Consider the following 15,983-nt stretch of genomic DNA (forward strand, 5'->3'; position numbering starts at 1 on the left):
AACCTTAACTAAATGTTGGCATTGCTAGCGGCCTGGTTGTTCTGCTTGAGTAAGTCTGGTCAATGTTTAAACAATATCCCTTTCTAACCTGACAAAGACCTACACTACTGACTGTTCTCCCTTCACTTTTATCTCAAAGACCTACACTACTGACTGTTCTCACTTCACTTTTATCTCAAAGACCTACACTACTGACTGTTCTCACTTCACTTTTATCTCAAAGACCTACACTACTGACTGTTCTGTTCTCACTTCACTTTTATCTCAAAGACCTACACTACTGACTGTTCTCACTTCACTTTTATCTCAAAGACCTACACTACTGACTGTTCTCCCTTCACTTTTATCTCAAAGACCTACACTACTGACTGTTCTCACTTCACTTTTATCTCAAAGACCTACACTACTGACTGTTCTCACTTCACTTTTATCTCAAAGACCTACACTACTGACTGTTCTCACTTCACTTTTATCTCAAAGACCTACACTACTGACTGTTCTCACTTCACTTTTATCTCAAAGACCTACACTACTGACTGTTCTCACTTCACTTTTATCTCAAAGACCTACACTACTGACTGTTCTGTTCTCACTTCACTTTTATCTCAAAGACCTACACTACTAACTGTTCTCCCTTCACTTTTATCTCAAAGACCTACACTACTGTTCTGTTCTCACTTCACTTTTATCTCAAAGACCTACACTACTGACTGTTCTCCCTTCACTTTTATCTCAAATACCTACACTACTGACTGTTCTCACTTCACTTTTATCTCAAAGACCTACACTACTGACTGTTCTGTTCTCACTTCACTTTTATCTCAAAGACCTACACTACTGACTGTTCTCACTTCACTTTTATCTCAAAGACCTACACTACTGACTGTTCTCCCTTCACTTTTATCTCAAAGACCTACACTACTGACTGTTCTCACTTCACTTTTATCTCAAAGACCTACACTACTGACTGTTCTCACTTCACTTTTATCTCAAAGACCTACACTACTGACTGTTCTGTTCTCACTTCACTTTTATCTCAAAGACCTACACTACTGACTGTTCTCCCTTCACTTTTATCTCAAAGACCTACACTACTGACTGTTCTCACTTCACTTTTATCTCAAAGACCTACACTACTGACTGTTCTGTTCTCACTTCACTTTTATCTCAAAGACCTACACTACTGACTGTTCTCCCTTCACTTTTATCTCAAAGACCTACACTACTGACTGTTCTCACTTCACTTTTATCTCAAAGACCTACACTACTGACTGTTCTCCCTTCACTTTTATCTCAAAGACCTACACTACTAACTGTTCTCCCTTCACTTTTATCTCAAAGACCTACACTACTGTTCTGTTCTCACTTCACTTTTATCTCAAAGACCTACACTACTGACTGTTCTCCCTTCACTTTTATCTCAAATACCTACACTACTGACTGTTCTCACTTCACTTTTATCTCAAAGACCTACACTACTGACTGTTCTGTTCTCACTTCACTTTTATCTCAAAGACCTACACTACTGACTGTTCTCACTTCACTTTTATCTCAAAGACTACACTACTGACTGTTCTCCTTCACTTTTATCTCAAAGACCTACACTACTGACTGTTCTCACTTCACTTTTATCTCAAAGACCTACACTACTGACTGTTCTCACTTCACTTTTATCTCAAAGACCTACACTACTGACTGTTCTGTTCGCACTTCACTTTTATCTCAAAGACCTACACTACTGACTGTTCTCCCTTCACTTTTATCTCAAAGACCTACACTACTGACTGTTCTCACTTCACTTTTATCTCAAAGACCTACACTACTGACTGTTCTGTTCTCACTTCACTTTTATCTCAAAGACCTACACTACTGACTGTTCTGTTCTCACTTCACTTTTATCTCAAAGACCTACACTACTAACTGTTCTCCCTTCACTTTTATCTCAAAGACCTACACTACTGTTCTGTTCTCACTTCACTTTTATCTCAAAGACCTACACTACTGACTGTTCTCCCTTCACTTTTATCTCAAATACCTACACTACTGACTGTTCTCACTTCACTTTTATCTCAAAGACCTACACTACTGACTGTTCTGTTCTCACTTCACTTTTATCTCAAAGACCTACACTACTGACTGTTCTCACTTCACTTTTATCTCAAAGACCTACACTACTGACTGTTCTCCCTTCACTTTTATCTCAAAGACCTACACTACTGACTGTTCTCACTTCACTTTTATCTCAAAGACCTACACTACTGACTGTTCTCACTTCACTTTTATCTCAAAGACCTACACTACTGACTGTTCTGTTCTCACTTCACTTTTATCTCAAAGACCTACACTACTGACTGTTCTCCCTTCACTTTTATCTCAAAGACCTACACTACTGACTGTTCTACTTCACTTTTATCTCAAAGACCTACACTGACTGTTCTGTTCTCACTTCACTTTTATCTCAAAGACCTACACTACTGACTGTTCTCCCTTCACTTTTATCTCAAAGACCTACACTACTGACTGTTCTCACTTCACTTTTATCTCAAAGACCTACACTACTGACTGTTCTCCCTTCACTTTTCTCAAAGACCTACACTACTAACTGTTCTCACTTTTATCTCAAAGACCTACACTACTGTTCTGTTCTCACTTCACTTTTATCTCAAAGACCTACACTACTGACTGTTCTCCCTTCACTTTTATCTCAAATAAAGACCTTCACTTTTATCTCAAAGACCTACACTACTGACTGTTCTGTTCTCACTTCACTTTTATCTCAAAGACCTACACTACTGACTGTTCTCACTTCACTTTTATCTCAAAGACCTACACTACTGACTGTTCTCCCTTCACTTTTATCTCAAAGACCTACACTACTGACTGTTCTCACTTCACTTTTATCTCAAAGACCTACACTACTGACTGTTCTCACTTCACTTTTATCTCAAAGACCTACACTACTGACTGTTCTGTTCTCACTTCACTTTTATCTCAAAGACCTACACTACTGACTGTTCTCCCTTCACTTTTATCTCAAAGACCTACACTACTGACTGTTCTCACTTCACTTTTATCTCAAAGACCTACACTACTGACTGTTCTGTTCTCACTTCACTTTTATCTCAAAGACCTACACTACTGACTGTTCTCCCTTCACTTTTATCTCAAAGACCTACACTACTGACTGTTCTCACTTCACTTTTATCTCAAAGACCTACACTACTGACTGTTCTCACTTCACTTTTATCTCAAAGACCTACACTACTGACTGTTCTGTTCTCACTTCACTTTTATCTCAAAGACCTACACTACTGACTGTTCTCCCTTCACTTTTATCTCTTCTATCTTTCACTCACATCAAATCAAATGTTATTTGTCACATGCGTCCGAATACAACAGGTTGTAGACCTTACAGTGAAATGCTGAATACAACAGGTTGTAGACCTTACCGTGAAATGCTGAATACAACAGGTTGTAGACCTTACCGTGAAATGCTGAATACAACAGGTTGTAGACCTTACCGTGAAATGCTGAATACAACAGGTTGTAGACCTTACCGTGAAATGCTGAATACAACAGGTTGTAGACCTTACCGTGAAATGCTGAATACAACAGGTTGTAGACCTTACCGTGAAATGCTGAATACAACAGGTTGTAGACCTTACCGTGAAATGCTTACTTACAAGCCCTTAAACAACAATGCAGTTCAAGAAATAGAGTTAAGAAAATATTGACTAAATAAACTAAGGTAAAAAAAAAACTTTAAAAAAGTAACACAATAAAATAACAAGGCTATATACAGGGGGTACTTGTCCCCAGTCAGTGTTCGGGGGTACAGTAATTTGTACATATAGGAAGGGATAAAGTGACAATGCATAGATAACAACGAGTAGCAGCAGTGTAAAAACAAGAGGGGGGGGGGGACATTCGATTAATCGTTCGGGTGGCCATTTGATTCATTGTTCAGCAGTCTTATGGCTTGGGGGTAGAAGCTGTTGAGGAGTCTTTGAACTCAGACTTGGTGCTCCGGTACCGCTTGCCGTGCGGTAGCAGAGAGAACAGTCTATGACTTGGGTAAGTGGAGTCTTTGACAATTTGGGCCTTCCTCTGACACCGCCTAGTATATAGGTCCTGGATGGCAGGAAGCTTGGCCCCTGTCATGTACTCTGTCGTTCCCACTACCCTCTGTAGTGCCTTGCGGTCGGATTCCAAGCAGTTGCAGCCGGTCAGGATGCTCTCAATGGTGCAGCTGTAGAACTGTTTGAGGATCTGGGAACCCATGCCAAATAATGTTAGAGCCAAGACAGTCAACACTGTCTTGGTGTGTTTGGACCATGATGTGTGTGATATGTGTAGGTGATGTGGACACCAAGGAACTTGAAACTCTCAACCCGTTCCACTACAACCCTGTCTATGTGAATGTGGGTGTGTTCGTCCCTCCTTTTCCTGTAGTCCACGATCAGCTCCTTTGTCTTGCTCACTGCCAGGTCTCTGATCTCGTTCAGCCACGACTCGGTGAAACATAAAATATTATAGTTCTTAATCTCCAGTTGGTAGGATAGTCTCGGACGGAGATCATCCAGTTTATTCTCCAGTGATTGCACATTGGCCAATAGTACGGATGGTAGAGGTGTGTTACCCACTCACCGACGAATTCTCACAAGGCACCCTGATCTCCACCCCTGTATTTCCGTCTTTTGGGATTTATGCCTGGTCTCAGAGAATGATGGGGATTTGGGCCTGGTCTCAGAGAAGCAGTATATCCTTCGCGCCAGACTCCTTAAAGAAAAATCTTCATCCAGTTTGAGGTGAGCGATCACTGTTCTGATGTCCAGAAGCTCTTTCCGGTCATAAGAGACGGTAGCAGCAACATTATGTACAAAACAAGTTACAAACAATACGAAAAAACACTTTCTCTCTCCTATAGCTTTCTCTTCTTGATCTTCATCTCCTTCCCCCTTCCTCTTGACTCTTTATAGTCTCACTATAACACATCGACTTACAGACATTCCTGCTAGGATGAGGATGGTAACAGAGAGATTTAAAACAGGTCAGTACTGTCCACGTGATAGTAAGACAACGGCTCTGCACTGTCCACTTGACAGTAACACAATGACTCTTTTCTTCCAATACAGAAGCTGCTAGCCAGCGTGGGCCCTCCATATGCAAATCAGACTGGAGAACGAGGAACTTCACCTGTGTGATACAGATATACCTTTAATAGTTACTCACGCAATTATGCGTGCGGCTGCCTGTATACAAATCAAGTAACGCCAAAGGTGAACTTTGGGATCACAGAGGAGGGAACGTGGGCTGGTTGAGAAACACCAGGGGTAATCTTGGATGACTATGATCTCTGATCTCCTTGTTTATGGGGTATAGTAAAGCCCTACAGTTGTGTATCTATAATTCTACAGTAGCAGTCAAAGGTTTGGACACACCTACTCATTAAAGGGTTTTTCTTTATTTTTACTATTTTCTACATTGTAGAATAATAGTGAAGATGTCAAAACTATGAAATAACACATATGGAATCATGTAGTAACCAAAAAAGTGTTAAACAAAGTAGCCTTAGCCTTGATGACAGTTTTTCACACATTCTCTCAACCAGCTTCATGAGGAAGTCACCTGGAAGTTTGGACACAATTAACAGGTGTGTCTTGTTAAAAGTGAATTTGTGGAATTTCTTTCCTTCTTAATGCATTTGAGCCAATCAGTTGTGTTGTGACGAGGTAGGGGTGGTGTATAGAAGATGAGTCCAAATGTTTGATTTTTGGTTCTAACCGCCATGTCTATGTGAGACGCAAAGTAGGTGAACGGATGATCTCTGCATGTGTGGTTCCTACCGTGAAGCATGGAGGTGTGATGGTGCTTTGCTGGTGACAGTGTTGGTGATTTATTCAGATCTCAAGGCATGGCAATATGCCATCCCATCTGGTTTGCGCTTAGTGGGAGAATCATTTGTTGTTCAGCTGGACAATGACCCAACACACCTCCAGGCTGTGTAATGGCTATATGACCAAGAAGGAGAATGATGGAGTGCTGCGTCAGATGACCTGGCCTCCACAATCACCTGACCTCAACCCAATTGAGATTGTTATTTTGACCTTTATTTAACTAGGCAAGTCAGTTAAGAACAAATTCTTATTTTCAATGACGGCCTAGGAACAGTGGTTTTTCTGCCTGTTCAGGGGCAGAACGACTTGTACCTTGTCAGCTCAGGGGTTTGAACTTGCAACGTTCCGGTTACTAGTCCAACACTCTAACCACTAGGCTACCCTGCCGCCCCGGCAGGTCCACAGTTAACAGTGGATGTCAGAGCAAAAACCAAGCTATGAGGTTGAAGGAATTGTCCGTAGAGCTCCGAGACAGGATTGTGTCGAGGCACAGATCTGGGGAAGGGTACCAAAGAATGTCTGCAGCATTGAAGGTCCCCAAGAACACAGAGGCCTCCACCATTCTTAAATGTAAGAAGTTTGGAACCACCAAGACTCTTTCTAGAGCCGCCCAGCCAAACTGAGCAATCGGGGGAGAAGGGTCTTGGTCAGGGAGGTGACCAAGAACCAGATGGTCACTCTGATAGAACTCCAGAGTTCCTCTGTGGAGATGGGAGAACATTCCAGAAGGACAACCATCTCTGTAGCACTCATCCAATCAGGCCTTTATGGTAGAGTGACTAGACGGAAGCCACTCCTCAGTAAAAGGCACATGACAGCCCTCTTGGAGTTTGCCAAAAGGCACCTAAAGACTCTCAGACCCCAAAAAACAAGATTCTCTAGACTGATGAAACATAGATTTAACTATTTGGCCTGTATGCCAAGCGTCACATCTGGAGGAAACCTGGCACCATCCCTACGGTGAAGTATGGTGATGGCAGCATTATGCTGTGGGGATGTTGTTCAGCTGGCAGGAAGACTGGTAGACTAGTCAGGATCGACGCAAAGATGAATGGAGCAAAGTACAGAGAGATCTTTGACGAAAATCTGCTCCAGAGCACTCAGGGCCTCCAACGGGGGCGAAGGTTCACCTTCCAACAGGAACCTAAGCACACAAATCAAACCAAATCAATTTATATTGGTCACATACACATGGTTAGCAGATGTTAATGTGAGTGTAGCAAAATGCTTGTGCTTCTAGTTCCGACCGTGCAGTAATATTTAACAAGTAATCTTGACAAATTCACAACAACTACCTTATACACACAAGTGTAAAGGAATGAATAAGAATATGTACATGTAAATATATGGATGAGCGATGGCCGAAGGGCATAGGCAAGATGCAGTAGATGGTATAGAGTACAGTATATACATATGAGATGAGTAATGTAGGGTGTGTAAACATTATATAAAGTGACATTGTTTAAAGTGACTAGTGATACATTTATTAGATTAAACGTTTAATTATTAAAGTGGCTAGAGATTTGAGTCAGTATGTTGGCAGCAGCCACTCAATGTTAGTGATCGCTGTTTAACAGTCTGATGGCCTTGAGATAGAAGCTGTTTTTCAGTCTCTCGGTCCCTGCTTTGATGCACCTGTACTGACCTCGCCTTCTGGATGATAGCGGGGTGAACAGGCAGTGGCTCGGGTGGTTGTTGTCAACCACCCAGAGCCAAGACAACGCAGGAGTGGCTTTGGGACAAGTCTCTGAATGTCCTTGAGTGTTCCAGCCAGAACCCGGACTTGAACCCGATCGAACATCTCTGGAGAGACGTGAAAATAGCTGTGCAGCAACGCTCCCCATCCAACCTGACAGAGCTTGAGAGGATCTGCAGAGAAGAATGGGAGAAACTCCCCAAATACAGGTGTGCCAAGCTTGTAGCGTCATACCCAAGATGAATTGAGGCTGTAATCGCTGCCAAGGTGCTTCAACAAGGTATTGAGTCAAGCCTCTGAATACTATCTGCCAAGGTGCTTCAACAAGGTATTGAGGCTCTGAATACTATCTGCCAAGGTGCATCAACAAGGTATTGAGTCAAGGCTCTGAATACTATCTGCCAAGGTGCTTCAACAAGGTATTGAGATTCTGAATACTATCTGCCAAGGTGCTTCAACAAGGCTCTGTTAAGGCTCTGAAGTCAAGGCTCTGAATACTATCTGCCAAGGTGCTTCAACAAGGTATTGAGTCAAGGCTCTGAATAATATCTGCCAAGGTGCTTCAACACGGTATTGAGTCAAGGCTCTGAATACTATCTGCCAAGGTTCTTCAACAAGGTATTGAGGCTCTGAATACTATCTGCCAAGGTGCTTCAAGAAGGTATTGAGTCAAGGCTCTGAATACTATCTGCCAAGGTGCTTCAACAAGGTATTGAGGCTCTAAATACTATCTGCCAAGGTGCTTCAACACGGTATTGAGTCAAGGCTCTGAATACTATCTGCCAAGGTTCTTCAACAAGGTATTGAGGCTCTGAATACTATCTGCCAAGGTGCTTCAACAAGGTATTGAGGCTCTGAATACTATCTGCCAAGGTGCTTCAACAAGGTATTGAGGCTCTGAATACTATCTGCCAAGGTGCTTCAACAAGGTATTGAGGCTCTGAATACTATCTGCCAAGGTGCTTCAACAAGGCTCTGAAGTCAAGGCTCTGAATACTATCTGCCAAGGTGCTTCAACAAGGTATTGAGTCAAGGCTCTGAATACTATCTGCCAAGGTGCTTCAACAAGGTATTAAGTCAAGGCTCTGAATACTATCTGCCAAGGTGCTTCAACAAGGCTCTGTTAAGGCTCTGAAGTCAAGGCTCTGAATACTATCTGCCAAGGTGCTTCAACAAGGTATTGAGTCAAGGCTCTGAATACTATCTGCCAAGGTGCTTCAACAAGGTATTGAGTCAAGGCTCTGAATACTATCTGCCAAGGTGCTTCAACAAGGTATTGAGGCTCTGAATACTATCTGCCAAGGTGCTTCAACAAGGTATTGAGTCAAGGCTCTGAATACTATCTGCCAAGGTGCTTCAACAAGGTATTGAGGCTCTGAATACTATCTGCCAAGGTTCTTCAACAAGGTATTGAGGCTCTGAATACTATCTGCCAAGGTCCTTCAACAAGGTATTGAGTCAAGGCTCTGAATACTATCTGCCAAGGTGCTTCAACAAGGTATTGAGGCTCTAAATACTATCTGCCAAGGTGCTTCAACAAGGTATTGAGTCAAGGCTCTGAATACTATCTGCCAAGGTGCTTCAACAAGGTATTGAGTCAAGCCTCTGAATACTATCTGCCAAGGTGCTTCAACAAGGTATTGAGTCAAGGCTCTGAATACGATCTGCCAAGGTGCTTCAACAAGGTATTGAGGCTCTGAATACTATCTGCCAAGGTGCTTCAACAAGGTATTGAGGCTCTGAATACTATCTGCCAAGGTGCTTCAACAAGGTATTGAGTCAAGGCTCTGAATACTATCTGCCAAGGTGCTTCAACAAGGTATTGAGGCTCTGAATACGATCTGCCAAGGTGCTTCAACAAGGTATTGAGGCTCTGAATACTATCTGCCAAGGTGCTTCAACAAGGTATTGAGTCAAGGCTCTGAATACTATCTGCCAAGGTGCTTCAACAAGGTATTGAGGCTCTGAATACTATCTGCCAAGTTGCTTCAACAAGGTATTGAGGCTCTGAATACTATCTGCCAAGGTGCTTCAACAAGGTATTGAGGCTCTGAATACTATCTGCCAAGGTGCTTCAACAAGGTATTGAGGCTCTGAATACTATCTGCCAAGGTGCTTCAACAAGGTATTGAGGCTCTGAATACTATCTGCCAAGGTGCTTCAACAAGGTATTGAGGCTCTGAATACTATCTGCCAAGGTGCTTCAACAAGGTATTGAGGGTCTAAATACTATCTGCCAAGGTGCTTCAACAAGGCTCTGTTAAGGCTCTGAAGTCAAGGCTCTGAATACTATCTGCCAAGGTGCTTCAACAAGGTATTGAGGCTCTAAATACTATCTGCCAAGGTGCTTCAACAAGGCTCTGTTAAGGCTCTGAAGTCAAGGCTCTGAATACTATCTGCCAAGGTGCTTCAACAAGGTATTGAGGCTCTAAATACTATCTGCCAAGGTGCTTCAAGAAAGTATTGAGTCAAGTCTCTGAATACTATCTGCCAAGGTGCTTCAACAAGGTATTGAGGCTCTAAATACTATCTGCCAAGGTGCTTCAACAAGGTATTGAGTCAAGGCTCTGAATACTATCTGCCAAGGTGCTTCAACAAGGTATTGAGGCTGAATACTATCTGCCAAGGTGCTTCAACGAGGTATTGAGTCAAGGATCTGAATACTATCTGCCAAGGTGCTTCAACAAGCTATTGAGGCTCTGAATACTATCTGCCAAGGTGCTTCAACAAGGTATTGAGTCAAGGCTCTGAATACTATCTGCCAAGGTGCTTCAACAAGGTATTGAATCAAGGCTCTGAATACGATCTGCCAAGGTGCTTCAACAAGGTATTGAGGCTCTGAATACTATCTGCCAAGGTGCTTCAACAAGGTATTGAGGCTCTGAATACTATCTGCCAAGGTGCTTCAACAAGGCTCTGTTAAGGCTCTGAAGTCAAGGCTCTGAATACTATCTGCCAAGGTGCTTCAACAAGGTATTGAGTCAAGGCTCTGAATACTATCTGCCAAGGTGCTTCAACAAGGTATTGAGTCAAGGCTCTGAATACTATCTGCCAAGGTGCTTCAACAAGGTATTGAGGCTCTGAATACTATCTGCCAAGGTGCTTCAACTGAATACTATCTGCCAAGGTGCTTCAACAAGGTATTGAGGCTCTGAATACTATCTGCCAAGGTTCTTCAACAAGGTATTGAGGCTCTGAATACTATCTGCCAAGGTGGTTCAACAAGGTATTGAGGCTCTGAATACGATCTGCCAAGGTGCTTCAACAAGGTATTGAGGCTCTGAATACGATCTGCCAAGGTGCTTCAACAAGGTATTGAGGCTCTGAATACGATCTGCCAAGGTGCTTCAACAAGGTATTGAGGCTCTGAATACGATCTGCCAAGGTGCTTCAACAAGGTATTGAGGCTCTGAATACTATCTGCCAAGGTGCTTCAACAAGGTATTGAGGCTCTGAATACTATCTGCCAAGGTTCTTCAACAAGGTATTGAGGCTCTGAATACTATCATACATTTACATTTAAGTCATTTAGCAGACGCTCTTATCCAGAGCGACTTACAAATTGGTGCGTTCACCTTATGACATCCAGTGGAACAGCCACTTTACAATAGTGCATCTAAATATTTTAAGGGGGGGGTGAGAAGGATTACTTTATCCTATCCTAGGTATTCCTTAAAGAGGTGGGATTTCAGGTGTCTCCGGAAGGTGGTGATTGACTCCGCTGTCCTGGCGTCGTGAGGGAGTTTGTTCCACCATTGGGGGGCCAGAGCAGCGAACAGTTTTGACTGGGCTGAGCGGGAACTGTACTTCCTCAGTGGTAGGGAGGCGAGCAGGCCAGAGGTGGATGAGCGCAGTGCCCTTGTTTGGGTGTAGGGCCTGATCAGAGCCTGGAGGTACTGAGGTGCCGTTCCCCTCACAGCTCCGTAGGCAAGCACCATGGTCTTGTAGCGGATGCGAGCTTCAACTGGAAGCCAGTGGAGGGAGCGGAGGAGCGGGGTGACGTGAGAGAACTTGGGAAGGTTGAACACCAGACGGGCTGCGGCGTTCTGGATGAGTTGTAGGGGTTTAATGGCACAGGCAGGAGCCCAGCCAACAGCGAGTTGCAGTAATCCAGACGGGAGATGACAAGTGCCTGGATTAGGACCTGCGCCGCTTCCTGTGTGAGGCAGGGCCGTACTCTGCGGATGTTGTAGAGCATGAACCTACAGGAACGGGCCACCGCCTTGATGTTAGTTGAGAACGACAGGGTGTTGTCCAGGATCACGCCAAGGTTCTTAGCGCTCTGGGAGGAGGACACAATGGAGTTGTCAACCGTGATGGCGAGATCATGGAACGGGCAGTCCTTCCCCGGGAGGAAGAGCAGCTCCGTCTTGCCGAGGTTCAGCTTGAGGTGGTGATCCGTCATCCACACTGATATGTCTGCCAGACATGCAGAGATGCGATTCGCCACCTGGTCATCAGAAGGGGGAAAGGAGAAGATTAACTGTGTGTCGTCTGCATAGCAATGATAGGAGAGACCATGTGAGGTTATGACAGAGCCAAGTGACTTGGTGTATAGCGAGAATAGGAGAGGGCCTAGAACAGAGCCCTGGGGGACGCCAGTGGTGAGAGCGCGTGGTGAGGAGACAGATTCTCGCCACGCCACCTGGTAGGAGCGACCTGTCAGGTAGGACGCAATCCAGCGTGGGCCGCGCCGGAGATGCCCAACTCGGAGAGGGTGGAGAGGAGGATCTGATGGTTCACAGTATCGAAGGCAGCCGATAGGTCTAGAAGGATGAGAGCAGAGGAGAGAGAGTTAGCTTTAGCAGTGCGGAGCGCCTCCGTGATACAGAGAAGAGCAGTCTCAGTTGAATGACTAGTCTTGAAACCTGACTGATTTGGATCAAGAAGGTCATTCTGAGAGAGATAGCGGGAGAGCTGGCCAAGGACGCCACGTTCAAGAGTTTTGGAGAGAAAAGAAAGAAGGGATACTGGTCTGTAGTTGTTGACATCGGAGGGATCGAGTGTAGGTTTTTTCAGAAGGGGTGCAACTCTCGCTCTCTTGAAGACGGAAGGGACATAGCCAGCGGTCAGGGATGAGTTGATGAGCGAGGTGAGGTAAGGGAGAAGGTCTCCGGAAATGGTCTGGAGAAGAGAGGAGGGGATAGGGTCAAGCGGGCAGGTTGTTGGGCGGCTGGCCGTCACAAGACGCGAGATTTCATCTGGAGAGAGAGGGGAGAAAGAGGTCAGAGCACAGGGTAGGGCAGTGTGAGCAGAACCAGCGGTGTCGTTTAACTTAGCAAACGAGGATCGGATGTCGTCGACCTTCTTTTCAAAATGGTTGACGAAGTCATCTGCAGAGAGGGAGGAGGGGGAGGGGGAGGAGGATTCAGGAGGGAGGAGAAGGTGGCAAAGAGCTTCCTAGGGTTAGAGGCAGATGCTTGGAATTTAGAGTGGAAGAAAGTGGCTTTAGCAGCAGAGACAGAAGAGGAAAATGTAGAGAGGAGGGAGTGAAAGGATGCCAGGTCCGCAGGGAGGCGAGTTTTCCTCCATTTCCGCTCGGCTGCCCGGAGCCTTGTTCTGTGAGCTCGCAATGAGTCGTCGAGCCATGGAGCGGGAGGGGAGGACCGAGCCGGCCTGGAGGATAGGGGACATAGAGAGTCAAAGGATGCAGAAAGGGAGAGAGGAGGGTTGAGGAGGCAGAATCAGGAGATAGGTTGGATAAGGTTTGAGCAGAGGGAAGAGATGATAGGATGGAAGAGGAGAGAGTAGCGGGGGAGAGAGCGAAGGTTGGGACGGCGCGATACCATCCGAGTAGGGGCAGTGTGGGAAGTGTTGGATGAGAGCGAGAGGGAAAAGGATACAAGGTAGTGGTCGGAGACTTGGAGGGGAGTTGCAATGAGGTTAGTGGAAGAACAGCATCTAGTAAAGATGAGGTCGAGCGTATTGCCTGCCTTGTGAGTAGGGGGAAGGTGAGAGGGTGAGGTCAAAAGAGGAGAGGAGTGGAAAGAAGGAGGCAGAGAGGAATGAGTCAAAGGTAGACGTGGGGAGGTTAAAGTCGCCCAGAACTGTGAGAGGTGAGCCGTCCTCAGGAAAGGAGCTTATCAAGGCATCAAGCTCATTGATGAACTCTCTGAGGGAACCTGGAGGGCGATAAATGATAAGGATGTTAAGCTTGAAAGGGCTGGTAACTGTGACAGCATGGAATTCAAAGGAGGCGATAGACAGATGGGTAAGGGGAGAAAGAGAGAATGACCACTTGGGAGAGATGAGGATCCCGGTGCCACCACCCCGCTGACCAGAAGCTCTCGGGGTGTGCGAGAACACGTGGGCGGACGAAGAGAGAGCAGTAGCAGTGTTATCTGTGGTAAGCCATGTTTCCGTCAGTGCCAAGAAGTCGAGGGACTGGAGGGAGTATTAGGCTAAGATGAACTCTGCCTTGTTGGTCGCAGATCGGCAGTTCCAGAGGCTACCGGAGACCTGGAACTCCACGTGGGTCGTGCGCACTGGGACCACCAGATTAGGGTGGCCGCGGCCACGCGGTGTGGAGCGTTTGTATGGTCTGTGCAGAGCGGAGAGAACAGGGATAGACAGACACATAGTTGACAGGCTACAGAAGAGGCTACGCTAATGCAAAGGAGATTGGAATGACAAGTGGACTACACGTCTCGAATGTTCAGAAAGTTAAGCTTACGTAGCAAGAATCTTATTGACTAAAATGATTAAAATGATACAGTACTGCTGAAGTAGGCTAGCTGGCAGTGGCTGCGTTGTTGACTTTGTAGGCTAGCTGGCAGTGGCTGCGTTGTTGACACTACACTAATCAAGTCGTTCCGTTGAGTGTGATAGTTTCTACAGTGCTGCTATTCGGGGGCTAGCTGGCTAGCTAGCAGTGTTGATTACGTTACGTTGCGTTAAAAGAACGACAATAGCTGGCTAGCTAACCTAGAAAATCGCTCTAGACTACACAATTATCTTTGATACAAAGATGGCTATGTAGCTAGCTATGTAGCTAGCTACGATCAAACAAATCAAACCGTTGTACTGTAATGAAATGAAATGAAAATGTGATACTACCTGTGGAGCGAAGCGGAATGTGACCGGGTTGTTGAGTGAGGAAGTTCTATTCGGTAGACGTTGGCTAGCTGTTGGCTAGCTAGCAGTGTCTCCTACGTTAAGGACGACAAATAGCTGGCTAGGTAACCTCGGTAAATTAAGATAATCACTCTAAGACTACACACTCTAAACTACACAATTATCTTGGATACGAAGACAGCAAAGACAACTATGTAGCTAGCTAACACTACACTAATCAAGTCGTTCAGTTGAGTGTAATAGTTTTTACAGTGCTGCTATTAGGTAGACTGTGGACGTTAGCTAGGTGGCTAGCTGGCTAGCTGCTGGGCAGATAGCAGTGTAGACTACGTTAGGACGACGAAATACGATAATTACGCAATTATCTTTGATACAAAGACGGCTATGTAGCTAGCTAAGAAGAAATTGCTAAGATTAGACAAATCAAACCGTTGTGCTATAGTGAAATGTAATGAAATGTAATGAAAAGTTATACTACCTGCGGGCCGAAGTGCGAATGCGACCGCTCGCTCCAACCCTATCTGCCAAGGTGCTTCAACAAGGCTATGTTAAGGCTCTGAAGTCAAGGCTCTGAATACTATCTGCCAAGGTGCTTCAACAAGGTATTGAGTCAAGGCTCTGAATACTATCTGCCAAGGTGCTTCAACAAGGTATTGAGTCAAGGCTCTGAATACTATCTGCCAAGGTGCTTCAACAAGGTATTGAGTCAAGGCTCTGAATACTATCTGCCAAGGTGCTTCAACAAGGTATTGAGTCAAGGCTCTGAATACTATCTGCCAAGGTGCTTCAACAAGGTATTGAATCAAGGCTCTGAATACGATCTGCCAAGGTGCTTCAACAAGGTATTGAGGCTCTGAATACTATCTGCCAAGGTGCTTCAACAAGGTATTGAATCAAGGCTCTGAATACTATCTGCCAAGGTGCTTCAACAAGGTATTGAGGCTCTGAATACTATCTAAGGGCTCAACTGTAAGTCAAGGCTCTGAATACTATCTGCCAAGGTGCTTCAACAAGGTATTGAGGCTCTGAATACTATCTGCCAAGGTTCTTCAACAAGGTATTGAGGCTCTGAATACTATCTGCCAAGGTGCTTCAACAAGGTATTGAGGCTCTGAATACTATCTGCCAAGGTGCTTCAACAAGGTATTGAGGCTCTAAATACTATCTGCCAAGGTGTCAAGGCTCTGAAGTCAAGGCTCTGAATACTATCTGCCAAGGTGCTTCAACAAGGTATTGAGGCTCTAAATACTATCTGCCAAGGTGCTTCAACAAGGTATTGAGTCAAGTCTCTGAATACTATCTGCCAAGGTGCTTCA

The sequence above is a fragment of the Oncorhynchus nerka genome, linkage group LG20 (assembly GCF_034236695.1).
Source record: "Oncorhynchus nerka isolate Pitt River linkage group LG20, Oner_Uvic_2.0, whole genome shotgun sequence".
Classification (NCBI taxonomy): Eukaryota; Metazoa; Chordata; class Actinopteri; order Salmoniformes; family Salmonidae; genus Oncorhynchus; species Oncorhynchus nerka.